Source organism: Wolffia australiana, chromosome 19, assembly GCF_029677425.1.
Source record: "Wolffia australiana isolate 7733 chromosome 19, ASM2967742v1".
Taxonomy (NCBI): Eukaryota; Viridiplantae; Streptophyta; class Magnoliopsida; order Alismatales; family Araceae; genus Wolffia; species Wolffia australiana.
This window is the reverse complement of record NC_135853.1, coordinates 10,301,662-10,325,457: the sequence shown is the minus strand read 5'-3', so window position 1 is coordinate 10,325,457 and position 23,796 is coordinate 10,301,662. Positions and strand designations below refer to the sequence as shown.

The window sequence follows — 23,796 nt, the reverse complement described above, 5'->3', positions numbered from 1 at the left end:
CAACCCTAAACCCCAAACCCTAAAACTCCTAAACCCCAAACTCTAAAAACCCAAACCTAAACTAAACCCTAAAACCCTAAACTCCTAAACCCTAAAAAAAAACCCCAAACCTAAACTCCTAAACCCTAAACTTAAACCTAAACCTAAAACCCCAAATTAAACCTAAACCCTAAATAAATCTCCAAACTAAACCCTAAACTCCTAAAACCCTAAACTCCCAAACTAAAACCCCAAACCCCAAACCCTAAATCTTAAACCCTAAACTCCTAAAAACCCTAAACCTCAAACCCTAAAACCCTAAACCTTAAACCCTAAACTCCTAAACCCTAAACCCTAAAAACTCCTAAACCCTAAAAACCCTAAACCCTAAACCCTAAAACCCTAACCCCCTAAACCCTAAACCCTAAAACCCTAAACCCTAAACCCTAAACCCTAAACTAAAAACCCTAAACCCTAAATCCCTAAACCCTAAAACTCCAAACCCTAAACCCTAAACCTCAAACCCTAAACCTCAAACCCTAAAACCCTAAACCCTAAACCCTAACCCCCAAACCCTAAACCCTAAACCCCTGAAACCCTGAAACCCTGAAACCCTTATACCCTAAACCCTAAACCCTAAACCCTAAACCCTAAACCCTAAACCCAAACTCAAAGCCTAAACCCCAAATCCCTAAAACCCCAACCTAAACTCAAACCCTAAAAACTCAAAATCCTAAAATCCCCAAAGCTTCAAACCCTAAAACCCAAACTCCTAAACTCAAAACCCTAAAACCCTAAACCCTAAAACCCTAAACCCTAAACCCTAAACCCTAAACCCTAAAAATTTAAATTTTAAATTTAAATTTTAAATTTTAAATTTTAAATTTTAAATTTTAAAATTTAAATCTTAAATTTTAAATTTTAAATTTAAATTTAAATTTAAATTTTAAATTTTAAATTTTAAATTTAAATTTTAAATTTTAAATTTAAATTTAAATTTAAATTTTAAATTTAAATTTTAAATTTTAAATCTTAATTTTAAATTTTAAATTTAAATTTTAAATTTAAATTTTAAATTTTAAATTTTAAATTTTAAATTTTAAATTTTAAATTTTAAATTTTAAATTTAAATTTAAATTTAAACTAAAACTTTAAAATTTAAACCCTAAACCCTAAACCCTAAACCCTAAACCCTAAACCCTAAACCCTAAACTCCTAAACCCCAATTTAACCCTAAACCCTAAACCAAACCCTAAACCCTAAACCCTAAAACCTCAAACTCAAACCCTAAACCCTAAACCCTAAACCCCTAAACCCTAAAACCCCAAACCCTAAAATCCAAACCCTAAACCCTAAAACTCCTAAAACCCTAAACCCCAAACCCTAAACCCTAAACCCTAAACTCCTAAACCCTAAACCCCAAACCCTAAAACCCTAAAACCCTAAACCCTAAACCCTAAACCCTAAACTCCAAAACCCCTAAACTCCTAAACCCTAAACTTTAAACCCTAAATTTAAATTTTAAAAAATTTTAAACTCTAAATTTTAAACTTTAAACCTAAATCCTAAACTTTAAATTAAACTCAAACCCTAAAACTCAAACTCAAACTTTAAAATCCCTAAAACCCTAAAACCCTAAATTAAAACTTTTAAACTCCTAAACCCAAAATTTTAAACCCTAAATTTAAAACCTTAAACCCTAAATTTTAAATTTTAAACCCTAAATTTAAACCCTAAAACCCTAAACTCAAACCTAAACCCTAAAACCCTAAACTCCTAAACTCCTAAACCCTAAATTTTAAATTTAAAACCCTAAATTTTAAATTTAAATTTAAACTTAAATTTTAAACTTTAAACTTAAAATTTTAAATTTTAAAATTTTAAATTTTAAATTTAAATTTTAAAATAAATTTAAATTTAAATTTAAATTTGAATTTAAATTTTAAATTTTAAATTTAAATTTACTCTAAAATTTAAAATTTTAATTTAAATTTAAATTTAAATTTTAAATTTTAAATTTTAAATTTAAATTTAAATTTAAATTTTAAATTTTAAATTTTAAATTTTAAATTAAATTTAAATTAATTTAAATTTTAAATTTAAATTTAAATTAAACCTTTAAATTTAACTCCTAAATTTAAATTAACCCTAAACCCTAAACCCTAAACCCTAAACCCTAAACTCCTCAAACCCTCAAACTCCTAAAATCCCTAAAAACCTCAAACCCTAAAACCCTAAAACCTCAACCTCAAATCTCCTAAAATCCCTAAAACCCTAAACTCCTAAAACCCTAAACCCTAAACCCTAAAACTCAAAACCTAACCTTAACCCTAAACCCTAAACCCTAACCCTAAAACCAACTCAAACTCCTAAACCTAAACCCTAAACTCCAAAACCCTAAACCCAAACCCTAAAAACCCTAAACTCCTAAACCCTAAAAACCCTAAACTCTAAACCTAAAACCCAAATCCCAACCCTAAACTCAAACTTAAACTCTAATCAAACTCAAACCCTAAAACCCTAAAACCCTAAACCCTAAACCCTAAACTCAAACTCTAAAACTCTAATCTAAACCCTAAACTAAAAACCCCTTAAAACTTTAAACCCTAAACCCTAAACCCCTTCAAACCCTAAACCCTTAAACCCTAAAAACCCTAAACCCTTAAACCCTAAACTCCTAAACCCTCCTAAACTCCTAAAACCCTAAAATTTTAAAACCCTAAACCCTAAACCTTTAAACCCTAAACTCCTAAAACTTAAAACTCCTAAACTCTCAAATTTCAAACCCAACCCAAATTTAAACTCCTAAAACCCTAAAACCCTAAAACTCCTAAACCCTAACCCTAAACCCTAAACCCTAAACTCCAAACCCTAAACCCTAAACTCCTAAACTCTAAAACCCTAAACCCTAAACCCTAAACCCTAAACTCCTAAACCCTAAAAACCCCTAAACCCTAAACCCTAAAACCCTAAACTCCTAAACTCCTAAAACTCCTAAACCCTAAACTCCTAAAACTCCTAAACCCTAAAAACCCTAAACCCTAAAACCCTAAATCTAAACCTTAAAAACCTCCTAAACCCTAAACCCTAAACTCAAACCCTAAACTCAAAACTCCAAACTCCTAAACCAAACTCAACCAAACTCTAAACCCTAAAACCCTAAAACCCTAAACCCTAAACCCTAAAAACCCTAAAATCCCTAACCCTAAACTCCTAAACCCTAAAACCTAAACCCTAAACCCTAAAAACTCCTAAACCCCTAAACCCTAAACCCCCAAACCCTAAAACCTCTAAACCTCTAAACTCCTAAACCCTAAATTTTAACCCCAAACCCTAAACCCTAAATCCCTAAACCCAAATTTTGAATTTAAATTTAAATTTAAATTAAATTTAAATTTTAAATTTTAAATTTAAACCCTAAACCCTAAAATCCTAAACCTAAAAACCCTAAACCTAAACCCTAAAACCCTAAATCCTAAACCCTAAACCCTAAACCCTAAACTCCTAAAGACCCTAAACCCTAAATTGGAACTCCTAAATTTAAACCCTAAACCCCAAACTTCAAACCCTAAATTTTAAATTTAAATTTAAATTTAAAATTTAAATTTTAAATTTAAATTTAACTTTAAATTTAAATTTTAAATTTCATAACTTTAATTTAAATTTAAATTTAAATTTAATTTAAATTTTAAATTTTAAATTTAATTTAATTGAATTTAATTGAATTTGAATTGAATTTGAATTTGAATTTGAATTTGAATTGAATTTTAATTGAAACCCTAAATCCCTAAAACCCTAAACTCCTAAACCCTAAACTCAAACCCTAAAACCCTAAACCCTAAACTCTAAACTCCTAAACTCCAAACCCTAAACCCTAAACTCCTAAAACTCCTAAACTCCTAAAAACCCTAAACCCTAAACCCTAAAACCCTAAACTCCTAAAACTTAACTCAAACCCTAAAACTCCTAAAACTCCTAAAAATCCCTTAAACCCTAAAACTTTGGTCCTAAACCCTAAACCCTAAAACCCTAAACCCTAAAACCCTAAATTTAAACCCTAAATTTACCTAAACCTAAACTCCTAAACCCTAAACTCCTAAACTCCTAACTTAAATTTAAATTTTAAATTTAAATTTTAAATTTTAAATTTTAAATTTTAAATTTTAAATTTTAAATTTAAATTTAAATTTTAAATTTAAATTTTAAATTTTAAATTTTAAATTTTAAATTTTAATCTTGAACTTAAACTCCTAAAACTCCTAAACCCTAAACCCTAAACCCTAAACCCTAAACCCTAAAACCCCAAACCCTAACTAAACCTAAACCCTAAAACCCTAAACCCTAAACCCCAAACCCTAAACTCCTAAACCCTAAACCCTAAACCCTAAACCCTAAACCCTAAACCCAAAAACCCTAAAACTCCTAAAACCCTAAAACTCCTAAACCCAAACCCTAAATTCCTAAACCCTTAAATTTTGAAAACCCCTAAACCCTAAACTTAAACCCTAAACCCTTAAACTTAAATTTAAATTCTCTTTTAAATTTAAATTAAATTTTAATCTTTAAATTTTAAATTTAAATTTAAATTTTAAATTTTAAATTTTAAACCCTAAACCTAATTCTAAATTAAACCCCAAACTTTAAACCTCAAACTAAATTCTTAAAATTTTAAAAAATTTAAAATTTAAATTTAAAACTTAAATTTAAACCCCAACTCCAAAACTCAAAACTAAACCCTAAACCCTAAACCCTAAAAACCCTAAAACCCTAAATTTCTCTAAAAACTCCAAACCCTGGAAACCCCAAATCCCTAAAACCCTAAACCCTAAACCCTAAACCCTAAACCCTAAAAACCCTAAACCTCAAAACCCTAAACCCTAAACCCTAAACCCTAAAACCCTAAACCCTAAACCCTAAACCCTAAACCCTAAACTAAACCCTAAACCCTAAACCCTAAACCCCAAACTCTAAACCCTAAAACCCTAAACCCTAAACCCTAAAAACCCTAAAACCCTAAACCCAAACCCTAAACCCTAAAACCCTAAACCTAAACCCTAAACCCTAAACCCCTAAACCCTAAACCCTAAACTCAAACCCTAAACCTAAACTCCTAAACCCTAAAACCCTAAACTCCTAAACCCTAAAAACTTAAACCCTAAACCCTAAACCCTAAACTCCAAACTCCTAAACTCAAACTCCTAAAACCCTAAACCCTAAACCCTAAAACTCAAACCCTAAACCCTAAACCTTGAAACCCTAAACCCTAAACTCCTAAACCCTAAACCCTAAAACCCTAAAACTTTAAACTAAAAAACCCTTTAAATTTAAATTTTAAATTTAAATTTAAAATTTTAAATTCTAAATTTAAATTTTAAATTTTAAATTTTAAACTTTAAATTTTAAATTTTAAATTTTAAATTTAAATTTAAATTTTAAATTCAAAATTTTAAATTTAAATTTAAATTTTAAATTTTAAATTTAAATTTTAAATTTAAAATTTTAAATTAACTTTAAATTTAAATTTTAAATTTTAAATTTAAATTTTAAAAATTTTAATTCTGAATTTTAAACCCTAAACCCTAAACCCTAAAACTCCTAAACCCAAACCCAAAACCTAAACCCTAAACCCTAAACTCCCTAAACTTAAAACCCTAAAACCCTAAACCCTAAACCCTAAAAACTCTAAAAACCCTAAACCCTAAACCCTAAACTCTAAACCCTAAAACCTCAAACCCTAAACTCAAACCCTAAACCCCAACCCTAAACTAAAACCCTAAACCCTAAACCCTAAACCCTAAACCCTAAACCCTAAACCCTAAACCATAAACCCTAAACCCGAAACCCTAAAACCCCAAACCCAAAAACCCCAAACCCTAAACCCTAAAACCTCAAACCCTAAAACCCTAAACCTCCTAAACCTCAAACCCCAAACTTAAACTCCTAAACCCTAAAACTCCTAAACCCTAAAAACCCAAAATCCCTAAACTCCTAAACTCTAAACTCCTAAACCCTAAAAACTCCTAAACTCCTAAACTCAAACCTAAACCCCTAAAACCCTAAAACCTCTAAACCTAAACCCTAAAACCCTAAAAACCCTAAACTCCTAACCCTAAACCCTAAAACCCTAAACCCAAAACCCTAAACTCCTAAACTCAAACTCAAATCCCTAAACCCTAAAACTCCTAAACCCTAAACCCTAAACTCCTAAAACTCCTAAACTCCTAAAAACTCCTAAACTCAAACCCTAAACCCTAAACCCTGTAAACTCCTAAAAACCCTAAAACTCCTAAAAACCCTAAAACTCCTAAACTCTAAACCCTAAAACTCCTAAAACCCTAAACTCCTAAACTCCAACCCCAAAACCCCAACCCTAAACTCCAAACCCAAAACCCTAAACCTCTAAAAACCCTAAACCCTAAAAACCCTAAACTCAAAACCCTAAACCCTAAAACTCTAAAACCCTAAACCCCAAACCCTAAATTTAAATTTTAAATTTTAAATTTTAAATCTTAAACTTAAATTTAAATTTTAAATTTTAAATTTAAATTGAAATTAAATGAAATTTAAATTTTAAATTTTAAATTTTGAATTTAAATTTTGAATTTTATTTTAATTTTAAATTTTAAAATTTTAAATTTTTCTGAAATTTTAAATTTTAAATTTAAAACTTTAAATTTTAAATTTTAAATTTAAATCTTTAATTCTTAAATTTTAAATTTAAATGAACTTAAATTTTAAATTTTAAATTTTAAATTTTAAATTTTAAATTTTTTAAAATTTTAAATTTTAAAATTTAAATTTAAATTTAAATTTGAAATTTTAAATTTAAATTTAAAATTTTAAATTTGAATGAATTAAATTTAAAAATTTTAAATTTAAATCTTAAATCTTTAAATTTTAAATTTAATTCTAATTTAAATTTAAATTTTAAATTTAAAATTTAAATTTAAAATTTTAAATTTTAAATTTAAATTTAAATTTAAATTTTAAATTTTAAATTTTGAAATTTAAAATTAAATTGAATTAAATTAAATTTAAATTTAATTAAATTTTAAATTTAAAACTCTTAAATTTTAAATTTGAATTTAAATTTAATTCAGAATTTTAAATTTAAATTTAAATTTTAAACTTTAAATTTAAATTTTAAATTTAAATTTTAAATTTTAATAAATTTAAATTTTAAATTTAAATTTAAATCTTTAAAATTCGAAATTTTAAATTTTAAATTTAAATTAAATTTAAATTTTAAATTTTAAAACTTAAAATTTTTAAATTTTAAATTTTAAATTTAAATTAAATTTTAAATTTTAAATTTTAAACTTTAAACTTTAAATTTTAAACTTAAATTTAAACTTTAAACTTAAATTTAAATTTTAAATTTTAAATTTAAATTTTAAAATTTTAAACTCTGTAAAACTCTAAACTTAAACCTCAAATTTAAAAACCCTAAACTCAAAACTCAACTCTAACTTTAACGAACTCAAACTTAAACCCTAAAATCCTCAAACTCAAAACCCTAAACTCCTAAATCCAAAATCCTAAAACTAAACCCTAAAATCCCTAAAAACTCCTAAAAACTCAAAAACTCCCAAACCTTAAACTCAAATTTTAAACCCTAAACCTTAAAACCCTAAATCCTAAACCCTAAACCAAACTTAAAACCTAAACTCTAAACCCTAAACTCCTAACTCCAAACCCTAAACCTCCTAAAACCCTAAAACCCTAAAACCCTAAACTCTAAAATCTTAAATTTAAATTTAAATTTTAAATTTAAATTTAAATTTAAATTTAAATTTTAAATTTTAAATTTAAATTTAAATTTTAAACTTTTAAATTTAAATTCCCAATTTTAAATTTTAAATTTTAAATTAAATTAAATTCTAAAATTTTAAATTTAAATTTTAAATTTAAATTTAAATTTTAAATTTAAATTTAAATTTTAAATTTTAAATTTAAATTTAGAATTGAATTTTAAATTTAAATTTTAAATTTAATTTAAATTTAAATTTTAGAATTTAAAATTTTAAATTTGTAAATTTTGAAAATTTAAATTTAAATTTAAATTTAAATTTAAATAAATTTAAATTTTAAATTTTAAATTTTAAATTTAAATTTTAAATCTTAACAAATTTAAATTTAAACTTTAAATTTTAAATTTTTAACAAATTTTAAATTTAAATTTTAAATTTTAAATTTTAAATTTTAAATTAAATTTAATTTAAATTTTAAATTTTAAATTTTAACTTGAATTTTAAATTTAAATTTTAAATGAATTTAAATTTTAAATTTTAAAATTTTAAATTTCTAAATTTAAATTTAAATTTTAAATTTTAAATTTAAATTTTAAATTTTTAAATTTAAATTTAAAATTTTAAATTTAAACCCTAAACTCCTTAAATCTTAAACCCTAAATTTTTAAATTTAAACCCTAAACTTTTAAATTTTAAATTTTAAATTTAAATTCAAATTTAAAACCTTAAATTTAAAATTTTAAACCCAAAACCCCAAATTCTAAACCCTAAATTTTAAATTTTAAATTTTAAATTTAAATTAAACCCTAAACCCTAAACCCTAAACCCCAAACCCTAAAAAAATTTAAACCCAAACCCTAAATTTAAACTAAATTTAAACTTTAAATAAATTTAAATTTAAAAAATTTAAATTTAAATTTAATTTAAATTTAAAATTTAAATTTAAATTTTAAATTTTAAATTAATTTTAAATTTAAATTAAATTTTAAATTTAAATTTTAAATTTTAAATCTTAAATTTAAAATTTTAAATTTAATTTTAAATTTAAATTTTAAATTTTAAATTTTAAATTAAATTTAAATTTAAATTTTAAATTTAAATTTTAAATTTTAAATTTAAATGGAAAATTTAAATTTAAATTTTAAATAATTAAATCTGAAATTTAAATTTAAATTTAAATTTAGAATTTTAAATTTGAAATCTGAATTAAATTTTGAATTTAAATTTAAATTTTGAATTTAAATTTTAAATTTAAATTTAAACTTAAATTTTAAATTTAAATTTTAAATTTTAAATTTAAATTTAAACTTTAAATTTAAATTTTAAATTTTAATTCTAAATTTTAAATTTTAAATTTTAAATTTTAAATTTTAAATTTAAATTTTAAAATTTTAAATTTAAATTTAAATTTAAATTTAAACCTTAAATTTAAATCTTAAAATTAAACACCCTAAATTTTAAATTTAAATTTTAAATTTTAAATTTAAATTTAAATTCTGAAATTTAAATTTTAATTTTAAAAAATTTAAATTTTAAATTTAAATTTTAAATTTAAATTTAAATTGAATTTTAAATTTTAAATTAAATTTAAATTTAAATTTAAATTTAAATTGAATTTTAAATTTAAATTTAAATTTAATTTAAATTTAAATTTAAATTTAAGAATTAGAATGAATTAAATTAAATTAAATTTTGAATTCTGAATTCTTAAATTTGAATTGAATGAATCTTAATTGAAATTTGAATTTTAAATTTTAAATTTTTAAATTTTAATTAAATTAAATTAAATTTAAAATTTTAAAAATTTTAATTTTGAAATTTTAAATCTAAATTTAAATTTAAATTTAAATTTTAAATTTAAATTTAAATTTAAATTTAAATTTTAAATTTTTAAATTTAAATTTAAATTTTAAATTTTAAATTTAAATTTTAAATTTAAATAATTAAATTTTAAATTTTAAATTTTAAATTTAAATTTAAATTTAAAATTTTAAATTTAAATTTTAAATTTTAAATTTAAATTTAAATTTTAAATTTTAAATTTTAAATTTTAAATTAAATTTAAATTCTTAAATTTTAAATTTTAAATTTTAAATTTAAATTTAAATTTTAAATTTTAAATTTAAATTTAAATTTAAATTTAAATTTAAATTTAAATTTTAAATTTTAAATTTAAATTTTAAATTTTAAATTTAAATTTAAATTTAAATTTTAAATTTAAATTTTAAATTTTAAATTTAAATTTAAATTCTAAATTTTAAATTTAAATTTAAATTTTAAATTTAAATTTTAAATTTTAAATTTTAAATTTAAAATTTTAAATTTTAAATTTAAATTTTAAATTTAAATTTTAAATTTTAAATTTAAATTTAAATTTTAAATTTTAAATTTAAAATTTAAATTTAAATTTAAATTTTAAATTTAAATTTAAATTTAAATTTTAAATTTTAAATTTTAAATTTAAATTTAAATTAAATTTAATTTTAAATTAAATTTAAATTTTAAATTTAAATTTTAAATTTAAATTTAAATTAAATTTAAATTTGAAATTTAAATTTTAAATTTTAAATTTAAATCTTAAATTTTAAGAATTTTAAACTTTAAATTTAAATTTAAATTTAAATTTTAAATTTAAATTTAAATTTAAATAATTTAAATTTAAATTTAAATTTAAATTTTAAATTTAAATTTAAATTTAAATTTTAAATTTAAATTAAATTTTAAATTTAAATTTTAAATTTTAAATTTAAATTTTAAATTTAAATTTTAAATTAATTTAAATTTTAAATTTAAATTTAATTTGAATTTAAATTTAAATTTAATTTAAATTTAAATTTAAAATTTAAATTTTAATTTAGAAATTTAAATTTGAAATTTAAATTTAAATTTAAATTTTAAATTCTTAAATTAAATCTTAAATTTAAATTTAAATTTTAAATTTTAAATTAAATCTTAAATTTAAATCTTAAATTTTAAAATTTTAAATTTTAAATTTTAAATTTAAATTTTAAATTTAAATTTAAATTTTAAATTCTCAACTTAAATTTTAAATTTTAAATTTAAATTTTAAATTTAAATTTAAATTTTAAATTTTAAATTTTAAATTTAAATTAAATTTTAAATTTAAATTTAAATTTAAATTTTAAATTAAATTTAAATTTTAAATTTTAAATTTTAAATTTAAATTTAAATTTAAATTTTAAATTTAAATTTAAATTTAAATTTTAAAATTTAAATTAAATTTAAATTTAAATTTTAAAATAAATTTTAAATTTAAATTTTAAATTTTAAATTTAAATTTAAATTTTAAACTTAAATTTAAATTTTAACCTTAAACTTTAAACTTAAACTTAAATTTAAATTTTAAATTTTAAACTTAAATTTTAAATCCTAAATTTAAATTTTAAATTTTAAATTTTAAATTTTAAATTTTAAATCTAAACTCTTAAATTTTAACTTAAACCTTAAACCCTAAATATAAACTCTAAATCAAACTCTAAACCCTAAACTCCTAAATTCTAAATCTAAACCCTAAACCCTAAACCCTGAACCCTAAAACTCCTAAACTAACTCCTAAACCCTTAAACCTAAATTTAAATTTAAATTTAAATTTAAATTTAAACTTTAAATTTTAAATTTAAATTTAAATTTTAAATTTAAATTTAAATTTAAATTTTAAATTCTTAAATTTAAATTTAAATTTTAAATTTAAATTTAAATTAAATTTTGAATTTAAATTTAAATTTAAATTTTAAATTTAAATTTAAATTTTAAATTTTAAATTTTAAAATTTAAATTTTAAATTTAAATTTAAATTTAAATTTTAAATTGAATTGAATTTTGAATTTAAATTTAAATTTTAAATTTAATTTTAAATTTAAATTTTAAATTTTAAATTTTAAATTTAAATTTAAATTTAAATTTAAATTTAAATTAAATTTAAATTTAAATTCTAAATTTTAAATTTAAATTTAAATTTTAAATTTAAAATAAACTTAAATTTTAAATTTTAAACCCTAAATTTAAACCCTAAACCCTAAACCCTTAAAACCCTAAAACCCTAAACCCTAAACTAAACCCTAAAATCCTAAACCTAAACCCTAAACCCTAAACTCCTAAACCCTAAACCCTAAACCCTAAACCCTACACCGTAAACCCCAAACCGTAAACCCTAAACCCTAAACCCTAAAACCCTAAACCCTAAACTCAAACCCTAAACCCTAAACCCTAAACCCTAAACCCTAAACTCCTAAACCCTAAAACCCTAAACCCGAAACCCTAAACCCTAAACCCGAAACCCTAAAAACCCTAAACCCTAAACCCCTAAACTCTAAACTTAAACCCTAAACCTTAAATTTTAAACTTTAAATTTTAAATTTTAAATTTAAATTTTAAATTTTAAATTTAAATTTAAAATTTTAAATTTAAAATTTAAATTTAAATTTAAATTTAAATTTAAATTTTAAATTTAAATTTAAATTTAAATTTAAATTTTAAATTTAAATTTAAATTTTAAATTTTAAATTTAAACCCTAAATTTAAATTTTAAATTTAAATTTTAAATTTTAAATTTAAAATTTAAACCCTAAACCTAAACCTAAACCCTAAACCCTCCTAAACCCTAAACTCTAAACCCTAAACCCTAAACCCTAAACCCTAAACCTAAACCTAAACCCTAAACCCTAAACCTAACTAAACCCTAAAACCCTAAACCCTAAACCCTAAAACCCTAAACCCTAAAACCCTAAACCCTAAACCCTAAACTCCTAAACCCTAAACCCTAAAACCTAAAACCTAAACCCTAAACCCTAAAACCCTAAACCTAAAACCATAAACCCTAAACCCTAAACCCTAAACCATAAACCCTAAACCCTAAAACCCTAAAACCCTAAAACCCTAAACCTAAAACCCTAAAACCCTAAACCTAAAAAACCTAAAACCTAAAACCCTAAACCTAAACCCTAAACCTAACCTAAAACCCTAAACCCTAAACAAATCCTAAACCCTAAACCCTAAACCTAAACCCTAAAACCCTAAACCTAAACCCTAAAACTCCTAAAACCTAAACGTTAAACCTAAACCCTAAACTAAACCTAAACCCTAAACCCTAAACCTAAACCCTAAACCTAAACCTAAACCTAAACCCTAAACCCTAAACCCTAAACCCTAAACCCTAAACCCTAAAACCCTAAACCCTAAACCCTAAACCCTAAACCCTAAACCCTAAACCCTAAACCCTAAACCCTAAAATCCTTAAACCCTAAACCCTAAAACCCTAAAACCCCAAACCCTAAACCCTAAACCCTAAAACCCTAAACCCTAAACCCTAAGCCCTAAACCCTAAACCCTACACTGGTATCCGGCGATCCATACGCACGTCTCTTTTTTCCTTTGGAGAATCCTACACCGAGGCGTGCCGACTGACGACCGAGTGACTCAGATAGGCTATTCTCTTCGTTCACACTGCCATTGCTGTCCCACCCTTCTGCACACGGAGACGATCAACCACCTTTTCTTCCACAGCGAGACAACAGTAGAGTGTTGGAGCCTCATCACCAACGGCCTTCGCCCTCTAACCCCGTCTGAGTGTTTTGGCAAGTTTATCCTCTCGCCAACTCGCTCTACACGGAGCCCCATCCTTCATATCACCATAGCTTATCTTCTATGGGAGATTTGGAAAGGGCAAAATTCTTCTCATTTTGGAGGAACGCCCATGCGTGCAGTGGACATCATGCGTCGAGTTTAGTTGTGGCTTCGACGCATCCATCCTCTGCTTCCCTCTCAAGTCGGCAGATCAGCATTTGCGTGCGACATCCTCCGCTCCGCTGGCATTCCGGTGAACCTCGTCGCCACCGTCATCTAGTAGCGAGTTGTTTATTGGCTTTCGCTGCCAATAGGCATTCTTAAACTGAATGTGGATGGTGCGGCCAAAGGGAACCCGGGGCCAACAGGGGGAGGAGGTATCCTCAGAGACCACACAGGGAGTATACTCTTTGCCTTTTCTTCTTTTTATGGCATACAAACTAATACAATAACCGAGGCTATGGCGATACGTGATGGTGTCCTCCTCTGTGAGGAACGAAACCTTCACAATATCGTCGTAGAATCGGACTCACAGATATTAGTTTATTTGCTTCTTCTAGGTACATGCTCCCAGTGGCGACTCAGCCGTGAGTGGAAAGACATCATGCGGTGCCGTTCCCGCATAGCCTGCTTTCGTCACTAGATGAGAGAGGGCAACCAGACAGCAGATGCCCTCGCAAACTACGCGGTACACGCACGAACCCCCTCCTCTCATTTTCTTTCTTGGCAGGCTCTCCCCCCCACGGCTTGTGGCTGCTATCGCCTCGATCGTCTTGGCATGCCCACCCTTTGCACACGGCGGATCCTCGCGACTCCAGGCCCGCGGGATTGGAGGATTGCGTGGAACGCTAGAGCTTGAGGCGTGGACAGCGCCCGCCTCGACTAGAGCCGTCACTACGAGATTCCTCGACCCCACTTGACGACGAAGAGGACACTTCCCGCATAACATCGTCATTGCGGAGCGGCTCTAGCAGGACGACGGCGAGCACACTTCCCCGAACGCCCGCGAGGTACCACCCATGTATCTTTTCTTTTTTCTCAACATGGGCATGGACGAGTGGGATCCGAGTGTAATTGGGATATTTATACTCGCTCTACGCCTATAAACATTGAAAAACACTTCACTTTATAAATAAAATCCCCCTCAGTAGCGTCTAGGGCATGGATGGATTGGTCTACGGGCATAACCCCAGGGTTGGCCGTACCCAGCACCGTGTTTTTTGCCAACAAGGGAAAAAAAAACCCTAAACCCCAAACCCCAAACCCTAAACCCCAAACCCTAAACCTTAAACCCTATGAAAGCAAAGGGAACGACATTATCCTAAAGGGGATTAGAATTTCAGCTTCCATTCCAGGACCTACAAAGAGGCAAGTCTAATTCGAAGGCTTTAAGAGACTAAACAACTACTCAACAAGGTCAAGCAAGAGTGATGATTGAGAGAAGAATCCCTCGGAAGAATGGAGGAACGGTATCAAAGCTTGAAGGGCGAGCTAAGGAATAAGGACCAATTGTGCAGCAGGTTGTAGGAAAAGCTTGAAGATCTGGAAGGGCAGCTCTAGGCCAAGGTAGACTTTAAAGCTGATGGGATAGGCAACAGTGACTACAAGTCTTGGAGGTGTTGAAGGCCAAGGAAGAGGCATGCTCGACCGTGCAACTAAAGGTCAAAGAGATAGGAGAGCAAGTTGAAGGAGAAACAACAACCGAGTATTTACATGGTGAAGGGGCTCAAGTGAATGTCAACGAGCGGGAAAGTAGAGAATATCCTCCCGACCAAAAGTGTATCAATGGTATTTAGTGGAAACTCGAGGAAGTCTATCGACACCCATTGATCACGGTGCAAAGAGGAGAAGTACAAGAACAAGTACAAGGAGTAGAAGTAGAGGAGGGTGCCTACGACAGTATATTTAGAGCGTCAATGGCGGAAGATAGGGGCAGCGCTGCCCTGACAGAGTCAGAGCGGCTGAAAGGGGTTAAACCTCTACAACACGTCAAGAGAAGGCTTGAAACACGGACGGCAAACGAGGGCTTCAATGGCGACGGGATCAAGGAGAGGAGGAGAAATTCGCTTGCGCCCCGCCCGTCGTTCGGCCATGTGACAATGGCTGCTACAATGGGGACTTGGGCAATGGAGGGGCGGTTGATAAGCCGAAAAATCACGTAAAATTACGTGGTCGTTGCGCTTTTTAGACTTATGCAATAAATTTATAATTCCCTTAATTACTAAATAAGAATATAGAGCAAGCAAGGGGTCGATCCGCAAGGAGGCAACAATTCAGAATTTTCAAACAATTTTTATGAATCAAGTCAAGTAATTTTGAATTTTGCAATATTTAATTCAATTAATATTAAATAATATTCTTAAAATAATCAAAAATAAGTAAAACTTAATTTTGATTTCGGTCAGATAATTCCAGATAAGAATATTATTATTATTTTAAGCTCATAAAAATATAAATTATTAATTTCCCAATTTAATAAAATTTATAATAATTTTCAGAATTAAAATTGGGAATTTAATAATCAAGAAAGTGATTTTTGAATTGGAGTTCAAAATGGATGAATTTTCGGTTCAAATTTTATTTTTGGGTTTTTTATATATTAAATTAAATTCCTAAACAATAAAAACTGAAATATAGAGAGAGAAACAAATCAAATTAACCTAGAGAGAGAAAGTGAAGAAATTGGGGAAAGCCCCATTTTCGACCCTAAATTAAAAATGTAATGAAGCATAAATGTCCTAAAATGATTAAGAATTAATTATCAAAAGTCAGATCTCGAATCCAAATCAAAAAGAAGTGCTGATGCATTCAAAACATGAATCTAGGGCGTGTACATTTCGCCCATGCCAAGGCGTTTTCGAATCGTTCTAGAAGATGATCAAATACAATTCAGAAACTTACAAATTTGATAAATAGATCAAGATCTGACGACTTCCAGAATGCCTCCTGTGTCCTTCCTGGCCAATTGCTTGGGGAGAGCCTCCAAAAGTGAATTTCGCCTTTTTTCTGATCTCTATTTAAAGATCCAACCGTCCAGATAGTAGAGGAGGAAAAGACGAACCTGCCCTCAAAATTTCAGCCCAATCGGAGTTGTAGATCTCAAGATATCGCAGTTTTAGTGAGATCAAATGTGGGCCGTTGGATCTCTTTTATTTTCTCTAAAAAATCGGAATTTCCTATTGGCTGGGCTTGATTTTCTCGCTTTCCGTGTTTCGGGACACGTGCACCCTCGTTGTCCGCGTCGGCTGCACTTTCTGACTTTTCAAATCTCTCTCCTCCTATTAAATATCTTTTCTTCTCTCTCCTCTCTAGCCGCTCTACTCTCTCTCCTCTCTCTTCCGCTTTTCTCTCTCTCTCTTTTAATCACTCTATTTGACTTTTCATATCTCTCTCCTCTCTTCTCTCCTTTCTTATTTAATTAATATATCCCTTCATTCGCCCGAATTTTGGGCGAATGACGTGGATATTCATTTTAAATGCATTTAAAATGCAAAATAAATAATCAATATATTATTTAATTAAATAAAAATCATTTCTTGCCTAAATAATGGTCAGAAAATTTCAGAAAAATTCATAAAAATATGGGAAAAATTCAGAAAAATCAGGAGATGATTTACTAACCTTAAACCAAGCAAATAAAATCATGTAAAAATATTTCTTCACTGAAACAATGTCAAATTCCATGTAAAAAATGATAAAAAATATGAAATAATAGAAAAACGACATGTTAACTGATTTCAATGTATTTTATCATGATAACATGCAAATATGACCATTAAAACACATAAATAGAATGTATAATTCAGTAATTAAGTATATTAATTTGCATGTTATCAGCGGTTGCCCCACATCTGAAGCTAGCGGCACGGGGAAAGACAAGTAGAGGGCAATGAGGATCCTATGTCCGTAGGCAGAGTCACATTTGCAAATAATTGGAAATTGATATAAAAAATGTGAATAAAAATTTTGAAACACCAAAAGTAGTAAAAATAGAAATAAAAATAAAAATAAAAATAAAATAGAAAGAAAAACAGAGTCACATTTTTTTTTTTAATGTTCCTCATATTTTTTCTTGAGCTTGAGGACTTCCACTTTTTTTTTTTTTTTTTTTAAAGGGGTAAAAAAAACTACTAAATATTTTGAAGAAGCAAATACAAACATATTTATCATTGACTCTAATAAGGGCATGATTTTTTTTTGTTTGAAAAAATCATTTGAGAGAAGAAGAGTTAATAAGAATATGAAGAGTGAAATTTAGACAGAATTGGAGATAGAGGTGGGATAAAAGTGATCCCATGGAAAGAGAGATAGAGTGGCTTGGGAGATGGCTACCATCCATGAAAGGCTGTTAGGTTAGAAAAAAAAAAATCAACAAGTGGATAGGAAAAATTGGCTCATGGTTGAATAAATAGATGATAATGTGGATAGCATGATAAGTAGAATGGTATGGCAAATGGCATAAGGTAGATCAAGAAAAGGGAGTTCTGTGCTTAAGGACTTGGAGAAATGCCTATCTTCCAGCCTACAGTAAGATTGACTCAATGGAAGAATGAAAACAATCAAGTAGGATCGGCTCATTTATTGGTGGCGCGATGGGGGTCCTCAATTCACTCAACTCTCTAGCATATTGAACCATAGTGCTTCAATCCTTTGATTTTCCTATCCCCTACACACCCACTATATAACCTAGCCATTTGGAAATCAACTCTCATATCATCCAAAATCAAAGTTTGTCCCATCTTTGCATGATCATGATCCGCTATATAAAGCCAAACTTCCTACACATGTAATTCAATTCATGGATGAAGAATATCTCCTAAAGGTGGGTTTCATTTATACATGGAATTTATATGACATAAAGAAAAGTAAAGGTTTGTATTATGCAATGTAAACACATGAAATGTTCTCTCCCCCCCACTAAATTATGCAATGTCCTCAATGCATGGGAAAAAGATCAAAATTGAAATTCAGAAGTTCAGAATTGCAAACCTGCTTGGCGTGATCTTTGAAGGACTTACTAATGATGAGTCGACATCTCGTGTTGTTTCTGAATTGTACTTGATCATCTTCTTTATTCTGGAAAAGCTATAAACTGAAAACAAAATCAAAGAAAAATTACGAGCTAGGGAATTAGGTTAATTCCCCTTTATTTGCAAAATCAAAATTCAATAATAAAAAGAGAAAAGTAGTGAAATCAAAATCCTAGATTTATGCTTCCTGTATGGTGGTTTTGATCGAATTTAGCGTTATTGTTGCCGTAGGTTGCGATATATCTTCTGCTTCCACATATGGCTTAAGTCGCATACCATTAACTGTGAACTCCTTCCCTTTCTTAGGATAAAAAATCAAAACATCTCCATTATCATATATGTCAGAAATTGTAAATGGCCCATCCCATCTTGATTTTAATTTTCCTGGAAAAATTTTCAACCTTGAATTATAAAGCCAAACCTTTTGTTGTTTCTGAAAATGCTTACGGTTAATATTCTTGTCGTGGAAGTGCTTCATCCGGGCTTTATAGATTCTTGAATTTTCGTGTTTCGCCTTCCTTAGCTCTTCAGGTTCATTCATCTGCAATAAACGCTGTTTTCCGTTGCATCTAAAGAGAGATTACGTTTCTTAATCGCCCAATCAGCTCTATGTTCTATTCCAACCGGAAGATGACATGCTTTACCAAAAACAACCCTGTAAGGAGACATCCCTAAAGGTGTTTTGTAAGCACTTCTATAAGCCCATAGAGCATCATATTATCTGCTAGACCAATCTTTTCCATCAGGCCTAATGATCTTCTTTATAATCTTTTTAATCTCCCTATTTGAATTCTCAATTTGACCATTTGCTTGTGGATGATATGGGGTAGTGATTCTATGTTGAACCCCATATTTGTTAAGCATAGTCCTGAATTGAGAATTATTAAAATGGCTTCCTCCATCACTTATGATTGCTCTAGGACAACCAAACCTGCAAAATATATGTTGTTGAATGAATTTAAGCACTACTTTATGATCATTTGACCTAGTGGGGATTGCCTCAACCCATCTGGAAAGATAATCCACTCCCATTAAGATGTACTCATGCCCATCTGAATTAGGAAATGGTCCCATAAAATCAATCCCCCATAGGTCAAATATTTCTACTTCAATGATAGGCTGTAGTGGCATTCTATCATTCTTTTTGATATTCAGCGCTGCTTGACATTTTAAACAACTAGAGCAAACTTAAAAGCATCAGAAAATAGAGTTGGCCAGAAAATCCACAGTTTAAAACTTTAAATGCAGTCAATTTAGGAGCATAATGTCCAGCACATAAAGAAGAATGGCAAGCATCTAAAATGCTCCATTGTTCTTCCTCCGGTACACACCTTCTAAACACATGATCAACACCTAATTTAAAAAGCTCAGGTTCATCATAATAATAGTAATTAATATATTTATATAATTTCTTTCTATCATTCATATCCCAATCATTAGGTATTAATCCTGTGACAAGAAAATTCACAATATGAGCGTACCATGGAAGCCTTTTACTTTGAATTTTTAAAATATATTCGTCGGGAAAACCATCATGAATAGGAATAGATAATTCTGTAGATAATCTAGAAAGATGATCTGCAACAGTATTATCTATCCCTCGTTTATCTTTTATTTCCAAATCAAATTCTTGCAAAAGTAAAATCCACCGAATTAATCTAGGTTTGGTTTCTTTTTTATTCAGTAAAAACTTTAAAGCTGCATGATCTGAAAACACAATTATTTTACTACCTAAAAGATAAGAACGAAATTTTTCTAGGGCAAAAATAATAGCAAGCAATTCTTTTCAGTAGTTGAGTAATTTACTTGTGCTCCTCCTAGAGTCTTGCTTGCATAGTAGATGGCAACTGGCTTCTTATCCACTCTTTGTCCTAAAATTGCTCCCACTGCATTGTCAAAAGCATCACACATAATTTCAAAAGGCTTACCCCAATCTGGAGCTTGCAAAATAGGTGCTTGAATTAGAGCTTCTTTAATCTGCAAAAAGGATGCTTTAGCATTTTCATCAAAAACAAATAGTGTATCTTTAGAAAGTAAATTAGTTAAGGGTTTAGAAATTTTAGCAAAATCTTTTATAAATCTTCTGTAGAAGCCAGCATGCCCTAGAAATCCCCTAAGTTGCTTTAGGGTTGTGGGAAGGGGGAGGTTCTTGATAACCTCGACTTTGGCCCTATCCACCCTTAGCCCATCCTTGCTGATATGGTGGCCTAGGACAATTCCCTCCTCCACCATAAAGTGGGATTTCTCCCAACTTAGAACCAGATTGTTCTGTACACATATCTGCAAAACCTTAGTTAAATTAGATAGACAAATATCGAATGAGGAGCCAAACACTGAAAAATCATCCATAAAAATTTCCAAGAAATCCCCTACTAATTCAGAAAACATGGCAGTCATACACCTTTGAAAAGTAGCTGGAGCATTACATAACCCAAAAGGCATTCTTTTAAATGCAAAAGTACCTACTGGACATGTAAATGTTGTTTTCTCTTGATCACTTTTGTTAATTTCAATTTGATTATAACCTGAATATCCATCTAAAAAACAATAAAAATTTTGACCTGAAAGTCTTTCAAGAATCTGATCAATAAATGGTAATGGATAATGATCTTTCTTAGTCACAGAATTAAGCTTCCTATAATCAATGCATACTCTCCAACTAGAAGCTACTCGAGTTTGTACCTCATTACCATTTTCATCTTTAGTCACTGTTATTCCTGTTTTCTTAGGTACTACATGAATAGGACTTACCCATGGGCTATCTGAAATGGCATAAATAAAATCAGCTTTTAGCCATTTCATGATTTCCTTTTTAACAACCTCCAACATGTGCGGGTTAAGTCGCCTTTGGGGTTGCCTTGTTGCCCTAGAATTTTCTTCTAGAAAAATTTTGTGCTCACAAATATTTGGACTGATGCCTTTAATGTCATCAATTGTCCATCCTATAGCATATTTATAAGTAGATAAGACATTCAAAAGCTCTAATTCTTGTTCAGATGATAACAATGATGATATTATTACAGGAAAAGACTTGCATGGTCCTAAATAAGCATATTTCAGAGATGATGGTAAAGGCTTAAGATCAATTTCAGAATGCAAAGAAATATTTGTTGGTATGGAAGATTTTTCATTCAAACATTCATTAGATTCACAAGAAAATAAATCATAAGAGCATGGATCAAAATCAAAATCATCTTCTTCTACCAACCCTAGAAAGCAAACATCCTCACTTGTGTCTTTAGGGTATTTCATTAATTTGGAGATAGATCGTTCAATTTTTTCATCTCGTACTTTAAGTTCCACTGTACCCTTATCCCAATCCGTTGTGGCTTTCGCCGTAGCTAGGAATGGTCGACCTAAAATGATAGGGGCATGGCTCAAATTTCCTGTTATTTTCATATCTGCAACTATGAAATCAACAGGAAATTTACAATTCTCCACTTTTACTATGACATCTTCTAATTTTCCATAAGGTTGCCTAATTGAACCATCGGCTAATTGTAATTCAAGAAAAATAGGTTCAAGCTCACCAAATTTAAATTTATCATACAAAGCTTTAGGCATTATGTTTACACTAGCTCCTGAAGTGATTTACTAAAAACCATGCCTCCTATTTCACATTTAATGAGAGGAGCACCCGGATCTCTTCTTTTCCTAGGAATATCATTCAATAAAATTGAACTGATATTTTCAGAAAGTTGTACCCTTTTCTGCTTTCTAGAAGGTGTACATAGTTCCTTCACATATTTTGCATAAGAAGGAATATTTTGTATTGCCTCAGTCAGTGGAATAGTGATGGTTGCATTTTTAAATATTTCAAGCAAATGAGAATTTTTAGGTTTTTGCTTGGATATATTTAAAGCACTAGGAAATGGAATGGGTGGTCTATAATCAAGTGGATTAGGGTCTGCCATTCGTGGATGCCTTTCCTCATCCTGGCCACCCTTATCTTGTTGATCATTTTCCATCTCTCCATTTTCTTTATCTTGATGCTCCGACAATCCTACATTTTTTTTATGAGTATCTAACAAAACCTTCCCACTTCGTAATTTTGAAATCACACTCACATGTTCATCATTAATCATATCTTCTTCAAAGCCATGTAAAATATTATTTGTAAAATCATGACATGATGCAACATTATTATTTTCACCAATGCAAGATTCATTTAAAATTTCGGAAGACACACAACATGATGATTCTAAATTTCTATCTACACACAACATGATATTTCTAGGATTTATATTAGGTTGGGTAGGGAGTTGACCTGGATGTCCTTCTCTTAGAAGGATTTCTTCTGATTTACCTTTCATCCTGAGAGCAGGTTGTTGTGCTTGAATCCCTTGTCCTCGCTTGAGCATCTCAATTTCCTTCTTGTGCTCTTCTAAAGTTTGCATCAACATCTTCCTTTCCTCATGCATGTTTTTTCTCTCTTCCTGCATTTCCCTGATAAAATCCATTAAAGTAGAGTTAGTGTTGTCATTATTGTTGTTAGGACGAGAGTAAAAGGGCTTAGAAAAATTTTTAAAATTTTGCTGATATGGTTGCGGGGCGAATTGCTTTGAGGCAAAATTGTTGTTTCCTCCTTTGCTCCAATTTTGATTAGGTCGTGCATTCCATTGGTTTTGACCTGCATCTTGTCTCCCGAATGCATTAACCTGTTCAACCATAGGACAAGCCTCATCAGAATGTTCTTCACTAGAACAAAAACAACAAGGGTTGTTAGTGGAATTGTTGCCCTCGTTTGCATTCGCCTTTCCTTTAGACTCCTGCAAAAAAGATTTAATATCATTGCTCATATCTTTAACTGTTTTACCAATATTGCTCATTTCTCTTTCTAGCTTATCAATCCTGATCTCCGGTTCAACTGCCTTGACGTCAATGATTCCTCCACGCTTGGGACCTGCACTTCGGTTAGTGTACGAAAAACTTTGACGGTATGTCCAATCTTCTACTAATTTTTCCATCAATTTCATGGATTCATCTGCATGGGTATCAAGGAACATTCCTCCACTAGATATATCCACTAGATGCCTTTCCTGATCATTCAATCCACCATAAAAAATTTCAACCAATTCATGAGATGGTATGCCATGATGTGGGCACTTCCTAGTGAGTGACATGAATCTCTCCCATGCTTCTCCTAGAGTGTCAGTTCCTTGACAAAAATCTCTTATATGTTTCTTAATTGAAGATGTCTTTCCATAAGAAAACAATCTCTTTAAAAAGCAAGCTTGCATTTCACTCCAAGATTGAAATTCTTGACCTACCCCTTTAAACCAATCTTTTGCCCTATCTTTCAAAGCAAACTGAAATAACCTTAGTTTGAGAATTTCCTGAGGAACACCTGCATAACTATAAGCAGAACAAATCTGGTTATATTCTTCCAAAAACTCATAAGGCTCCTCATTAAATCTTCCATAAAATGTAGGCAATTGATTAATCATATTCGG

The 23,796-nt window shown here is 28.5% G+C and overlaps 1 pseudogene; it reads left to right on the top strand.

The window, feature by feature from the left end:
* Nucleotides 1-23,431: 23,431 nt before the first annotated feature.
* LOC144715955 (small nucleolar RNA R71) lies at nucleotides 23,432-23,528 on the top strand (annotated as a pseudogene).
* Nucleotides 23,529-23,796: the final 268 nt, after the last annotated feature.